The following is a 7,931-nucleotide window of genomic DNA, read 5'->3' on the forward strand; positions in this document are numbered from 1 at the left end:
TCAATGCAGATTCTGTGTCAATTGTCCTACTTCCAGGCTAGTAATTCTCTACCTCTGAAAGCCCACTCTCAACAGTTTCCTCTCTCAAAGGCAGTTGCTCTTAGAGTCTGCACATGGCACTTGGGGCCTGCTGGTCATTGGCGACTGCCCTTTTTGGGTCTAACAGCTGCGGGGCATCAAGATGAGCACGTCTCTTGTTCTAGGACTTAATATAGTTTGGGGCACATGGTAAGCAATAATCACTTCTTTAGTTGATCCAAGTGTTAGACTTTCTTATTTATTCTACAACCACAAGTTACTTGTTCTAAGATTTGTCCCCCCCCCCATTTTAATATCTCTTAAGGTGGCACTCACCTTACACTTGATGACTTATCCTAGTTTAACTGACAGCATTTCTGTTTCTTAGTCGAACATAAACTATAGTGCATCTTACCCTTGATGAAAGCTAGGATGCAATTAAATACTCTATTATGGTTACAATTCTGATATTTGAAATCCTCCGGTAGCTCCCTGTGCCCCCACAGTGTAGTACCTCACCTCCTCGCCATAGTATACAAACTTTCTCACCCGCAGTGTTAACCCCGGGGCTCAGCCTCCATCCCCAGGTGATGCTGCCAGATCAGCTGTCAGTTGTCATAAACTTGCTGTAGTTTCCCGAATGCACTGTGCTGCCTCCTGGCACTTGGAAACTTGACACACTCATCCTCATTCTTCGCTTTGCCCTTATCTATCACCTCCCCTGAAAATATGTTCCTAAGTGGCTTTTCCCAGGTCCAACCTACCCTTGGCAGTCTATTATCTCCCTGTGGTAAAGCCTGTCACACTGCACCATGGACATGCCCATTGTCCCCCTGAGAAGAGAAAAGGGACAATGAGGGCCCTCAGCATTTGCAGCTCTAGTGCAGAGCCCATGCCTGGCTTGCAGGAAATGCCAGATCATGAAGACAAACGGAGATCATCCTCTGGCTAAAACCAACTCTTCTTTGCCTACCGTAGGATCTGGATCAATAAAGAGCAGCCAGTTATTATTGCTGTTTTTCTAGGGATTTTTTCCCCATATATTTCCCAGGTCTTTACCTTTTTTTTTTTAATAGCACTTTAATTCATGCTTCAACCACTTCCTAATCAGATCAGGTGAAATCATTTCCTTCCCATACCCTCGATGTATTTCACACCTAGTAATTCTTTTTTTAAAGATCTTATTTACCCATTTGACAGACAGATCACTAGTAGGTAGAGAGGGAGGCAGAGAGAGAGGGGGAAAGCAGGCTCCACAATGAGCAGAGAGCCCGATGTGGGGCTCCATCCCAGGACCCGGAAATCATGACCTGAGGCGAAGGCAGAGGCCTAAACCACTGAGCCACCCAGGAGCCCCCATATCTGGTAATTTTTAACCAACGTGGATTTGCTGCATCAAATAGTTCCTTCTTCTTCAAATATAAATATATAAATATATTGATCAAGTCACTCGCATGTCTTACGAGAATGTCATACCATTAGTAGCAAACTTGAAATCTTGGCCATTGGTTTTGATTATTGTTTGGGTTAGATTTGGTTCGGTTTTTGTAATTTTAAAAATCCCTCCAGCCCTTGGCTCTGTCTGACCTGATTGCTTTCAACTGTTTCTGCAACAATATTGTTCCAGCAGGGAAAACTCTCATTGTTTACAGTGGCGCCCCCTTCTGAACACTTTGTTAATAAAAAGATTTTTTTTTTTTCGGCTATGGTAAATGTGGAACAACAATGAGGTATTTCAAAGAGGTAAACCACAGATAAATTTCTCTAAGGGTGGGGTGAGGGTTACTCAAAAAGGAACTTGACAAGGCTTTTAAAGATATCGACAATCATTATAACATAACGTGACTGATTTTTACCGTGCGCTTAACTGGGCCAACACTTGTTGGCTTCCAAGATACATTAACATCGTTGAGATGGTTCTAGGGGCTTTCTAGCACAGGGTCTCATGAGGCAGGGATTCTAGCCACTGGCTGTGCAAGGCATGAGGCCTGTTAGTAATTCTATTTTTACCTCTGCAGAATGGGTCTTTCTACATTCCAGGTCCTTTCTACCCCAATAAATAAAGCAGCGATTCTCTCAGTGAGTTGTACTATTGGTTTAAACAGCCAACTGTCTCTTTAAAAGGACTTTTGATTAAATTCCTTTAAAAAATAGTCCTTTCAAAAAAAATCTTTTTTTTTCTATTATTTATTTTTAAATCCCATATGTTTACTCTGATCGTGGAACTTTGTCATTTTGACCTTCTCTGCTGATTAAAATATTCTTCATCATCAGCACCTACTGCTCTCCTCTCCTGGTGGTCTCTCTGGAAGGGGTCTTCTCTAGGTCTTCAAGCAGGAGATGGGCACTTCCCCTCTACCCATGTTTCCAGACCAGCCTTACCTATCCTGCAGGGTCAGGTCGGCCGGGCTTTTTATCTGTTGTTCTCTTCTGAGTGGTTAGTTTTTCATAGATACCGTGCTTTGCATTTGTCAGGACTTACCCTGGACTATCAAAACCCTTTTCTGGTGCGAGTGAATCCTAAGAAACAGTCGTGATGAGAGAACCAGGAACTCGAACAGATCATATTTGTCCTGAATGTTCTGTCCAAAATGAAAAATACATTTCTGAGGAGCCTCAAGACCTCTGAGAAGGGAAGTTTCACCAACTCTGTCATGTAGGGGCATCAATTCTGATTCTGTGTCAATTTTCCTACATTCCCAGCTTGTAATTCTCTACCTCAGAAAGCCCACTCTCTACCGTTTCCTCTCTCAAAGGCAGTTGCTCTTAGAGTCTGCACATGGCACTTGGGGCCTGCTGTTCGTTGGCTACTGCCCTCTGTACCTTGGGTCTAACAGCTGCGGGGCATCAAGATGAGAACGTCTCTTGTTCTAAGACTTAATAGAGTTTGGGACACATGGGAAGCAATAATCACTTTTGTTGTTGATCCAAGTGTTCGAACTTTCTTAATTATTTTAGTACCACAGTTTACTTGTTCTAAGATTTGTCCTCCACCCCCATGTTAATATCTCTTAAAGTGGACTCACCTTGCACTTGATGACATATCCTAGTTTAACTGACAGCATTTCTCTTTCTTAGTCGTACATAAACTATATTGCATCTTACCCTTGATAAAAGCTAGGATGCAATTAAATACTCTATTATGGTTACGATTCTGATATGTGAAATCCTTCTCCAAAGGAGAAGGCAGTGAGTCTTGCAGGGAAGGTGGGGGGTAAGGGTTACAGCTTATGACGGAATCTGGACAGGAGTAATAGGGATACTAGTCATTTGAGTCCACCATTGGCAAGCTGGGCTGGGTGTCAGGGCAGATAGGCTTCTCTGGGCAATGGCACATGAGAGAAGGTGGAATTCTTCTCTGAGGAGCAGGTTGAGCTTCGGGTGTTGGGAAAGCATAGACAGTATTGTTCCAGGTCCAAGGACAGGTCCAGGTACTCCTGGTTAGAGGTCAAGGCCACAGTATGATCCAGGTCTTCTACCAGCAGCTTGAAGGAACCACATGCCAGCCACCCCTCATTATTGTGTATAACTCTCTGGTGCACTTATTGGCTTATCCATCAAATGACTCCTTCAGCAGCTTGAAAACCACCTCCACAGGCACTCCAGGATATGGGAGGCTTCCAGATTGAAGATTTTGCACAGGATCACCCCAAAAGACCAGAAGTCACTCTGGTGGATGTAGCTCTGGTCAAACATGGCCTTAGGGACCATCCACTTCACAGGCAGTCCACTGTTGGTTGTCTTTTTATAGTAACTGATGTGGTGATATCTCTGGCAAGGCTGAAGTCTGAGATCTTCATCATGTTGTCCTTTGTCACCAGCACTTCCCTGGTGCCAGGTCTTGGTGTATGCACTTCTTGGAGGCAAGGTACTCCATGCCTCAGGCTACCTGATAGGCACAGGATACCAGGTCCTTGGAGGAGAGTTGCTCTGCTGCATTGTGGCTGATATTGTAACAGTACTCCAGGTCAGGAGGCCTCTGGGCCTGCAGGTACTCCTGTATGTTGTCTTTGGAGGCCTATTCCATGAGAGTGTACGAAGGACCATCCTGTGTGCAGAACCCAGCAGGTTGATGGTGTCCTTGTGCTGTCCAATCATCTTCATCATCTCCATTTCTGAGATTAGGTTTAACAGGTCTTTCTCTGTTGCATCTGACTTCAACATCTTCACAGAAACTTTAGTCAAATAGTTGGATTTGTCTTTGTCCAGCCCAATGGCCTCCTCCAACACCACCTGCCCAAAGTAGGCCTGTCTTAGGGGTCTGCCTATACTGCCTACAACCAGCCTGCCTCAAGGCAGTTATGAACTCTAGATTATCCTCAAAAACTTTAAACCACAAGCTAAAAATTCTCTTCACTAGGTCTCTGTCGCAGGTCTAATTTTCTTATCTTTCATCATTTATCTTTTTCCTAATTCTTATTTTCAGTATAGTTTATTTTGCTTCCAGTTGTTTCCCCTGGTTTCTGTATGCTGTTTCATAGGGAAGAATTATCCTGTCATAAAATTATTTCTTGAGCATTCATTATATCTCTCAGTTAAAATGGGTTCTTTTATGGTATTGATTCATTTGAGTTTTCTCAAAATGGGAAGAATTTTCAAAATGGTGTTTTCCTCAAGGTTCAGAGTATGTCTTCGCCTCATCTTTAAGCTTTTTGAAATTCACTTTACAAATTCTTGTCCCTCTTTTTATCTTTTTAAAATAAAATGTTTTATTTTTACTATTTTTTTATTTGAGTATAGTGATATTCAGTGTTACATTGGTTTCAGGTTTTCAATATCTCCATACATTATTCTATGATCACTATAAATATAGCCACCATCTGTCACCATATAACACTATTATAATATCATTGATTATATTCTCTACACTGTCCCAGATCTCTTTTTAAAATCTCTAATTTTTATGTTTTCTGTTATTCCAATTTTCAACCATCATTTTACATGGTTACTTAATAAAATATGCCTGATTACACACTCTTTGCTGAAAACCATAGCATTTGATTTATAGTAGTCTTCTTCTTCCTCTTTTTTTTAAATTAACATATAATGCATTATTAGCCCCAGGGGTACAGGTCTGTGAATCGCCAGGTTTACACACTTCACAGCACTCACCACAGCACATACCCTCCCCAATGTTCATAACCCCACCACCCTCTCCCTAACCTCCCCACCCCCCGGCAACTCTCAGTTTGTTTTGTGAGATTAAGAGTCTCCTATGGTTTGTCTCGCTCCTGATCCCATCTTGTTTCTTGTACTCTTTTCCTGTCCCCCAAGCACCCACATTGCACCTCCATTTCCTCATATCAGAGAGATCATATGATAGGGACTTTCTCTGGTTGACTTATTTTGCTAAGCATAATACCCTCTAGTTCCATCCATGTCATCGCAAATGGCAAGATTTCATTTCTTTTGATGGCTGCATAGTATTCCATCGTATATACATATATATATATATATACCATTCATTTGTTGATGGACATCTAGGTTCTTTCCATAGTTTGGCTATTGTGGATATTGCTGCTATAAACATTTGGTGCACATGCCCCTTTGGATCATATAGCAGTCTTCTTTACCTCTATCAGAACCCCAGGAAGCTTTATTTATTTATTTACTCACATAAACAGATGATCCAACACAACGTTTTTTGTTGTTCAAATGTATTATAATGTCTTACCGCTTAACACTATGCTTACTGTTCTCTTTCACTGTCTGACTAAATCCTCATCATCACTATGCCACTTAATGACAAAGAACAATTGAACTCAGAGTTCTCTCCATATCAGGGAATGAAGACTCCACCCTTCTGTTTGTGCAGGTAAAATAAATGTTGATATTGTCTGTCCTGCACATACCCCATCCTGTTCACCGGAATATTCACCATCAAAATATATACAAAATAAAAACCATACCTCACCACTTCTATTACCACCCAGCATGCTAAAAACACCATCATATGTTCCTGAATTATTGACTTGATTGATAGCCCCACTTCCACACATACTGCACTCCTTTCTCCCTGCCAATTTATTTTGGTACAGCAACTTAACCTAAAAATCAAGTCAGATGATTTTATTCTGCTGTTGAAAGTCTTTTGGTATCTTCCCCTTTCATATTAAATAAAAACTGAAGGTGTTTCAATGTACTAGAAGGTCATACATCAATACGTTCTTCCTCTCTCCACCACTATGAACTACTCATTGGCCTCCTTGCTTTTCCTCAAAAGTAACTGACAAGCTGTTCACACAAAGTCTATATACTTACTTGCTCTGCCTAGAGCAATCTTTTCCTTTAATATTTGTATAACACTCTCCTTCACTTCCTGGGTCTTTGTGCAAATAACATCTCCTAAATGAGATATAACTACCCAACACAAAATAAAATTAACTTTCATCCCAGCATTCTCCAATGGCTTTTACCTTCCTTGTATTTCTTTGTAACACTTATCACCATCAACCATCAATCATTATACTATTACTGGTTTATTTCCTTATTTGAGACAGAGAGAGAGAGAATTGGGAGGGTGCGCAGAGGAAGAAGAAAACACCCCACTGCCTAGAAAGCCTGCTGCGGAGTTACATCCCAGGATCCTGAGATTATGACCCAAGCCAGAGGCAGTCACTCAATGGACTGAGCCACCGAAGCGCCCCTCTATTATTGGTTTATTTCACTATTATATTTCAAAAGAATGTAAGCTCTTTCTGGTCAGCTATTTTATATGTTTTATTAATTGAAGTATTCTCAGAAAGGTAGCTGGCAGATTGTAAGGGCTCACTAAACTGTATTTTGTTGTTATTATTGGGCTCCTTTATGGGCTTTACCTCTTACGCTAGAAGTCTATCCTTCAGATGTAAGCAATAAGAATAGAACCCTGCTGCCGGGTTCAAATGAGTAAAAAGCCTGTATTAAGTGGATATTTTAAAAGCTAAATGAATGGCTTAATAGTTGTATATAGGGAGAAAGGGAACATATTTTCCACAGTTTAGAAGTGGAGTTCTTTTATAGAGTTCTTGTACAAGCCTACACTCTTGAACGATAATGGGCAGTTGTACATTACAATTTTTCAAACACTTTGGTATTTATATCATTTTTTTTTTAATTCATGACTGGATTATTTGATTCCTTAGGAGCATTACAGCATTTCACCTTTTCACGTTCAATAAACTTATTGGGGTTGCTACCTTTTTTATTCAAATGGAGAAATAGTCACGATTTAATCTAAATAAAGTGTTATTGGTTGTGTTGTTCTAGGAATGAGTCGCACATGCTTGTTTAAAAGTTTTGTTAAATTCCCAAGTCTGTCACTGATAAAAGCCTTTTGTAGATTAGTAACTTGATCAAAACAGAAAAGTTATGTAACACTCAATTGTTATACTATCTTTGTTTCCATCTTGCATTGTTATAACGCCCATCTTAACTCTATTTAAGACAAGTCATCGACAGATGGCTTTCTGGCATTGATTGCATGATATGAAATCTAGTATAACTAAAAGTTTTTGGTTTTAGTAGCTTATAAATCAATTTAGAAAAATATATGTATTTGAATAAAAGATAAAGTTTTAAATTATTTGGCAATAGTAAACTAAACTTTTTTTTGTAAATTTTTATTTTCTAAAAGTTCATTGAGCTCTTTTGCAATAAGAAACAAGTTACAAAAAATTAAGGTTTATTTACCCCAATTCAAAATTATTAGGAATATAATCATAGAGGTTGAAGTATTTGAAATATTGAACCCAAAATATTTTATTAGGTAAATTCATGAATGCTGAGCATTCACTGTTAAAATATACTAATACTATTGATAGACTGGTAGAAGTCTAAAATCAAATATTTATTAAATATTTATATCCATATCTTTTCATGGCTTGGTAATTCATTTCTCTAGCATTAAATAATATTCCATTGTTTGCATGTAC

Source organism: Mustela nivalis, assembly GCF_964662115.1.
Source record: "Mustela nivalis genome assembly, chromosome: 5".
Lineage (NCBI taxonomy): Eukaryota > Metazoa > Chordata > Mammalia > Carnivora > Mustelidae > Mustela > Mustela nivalis.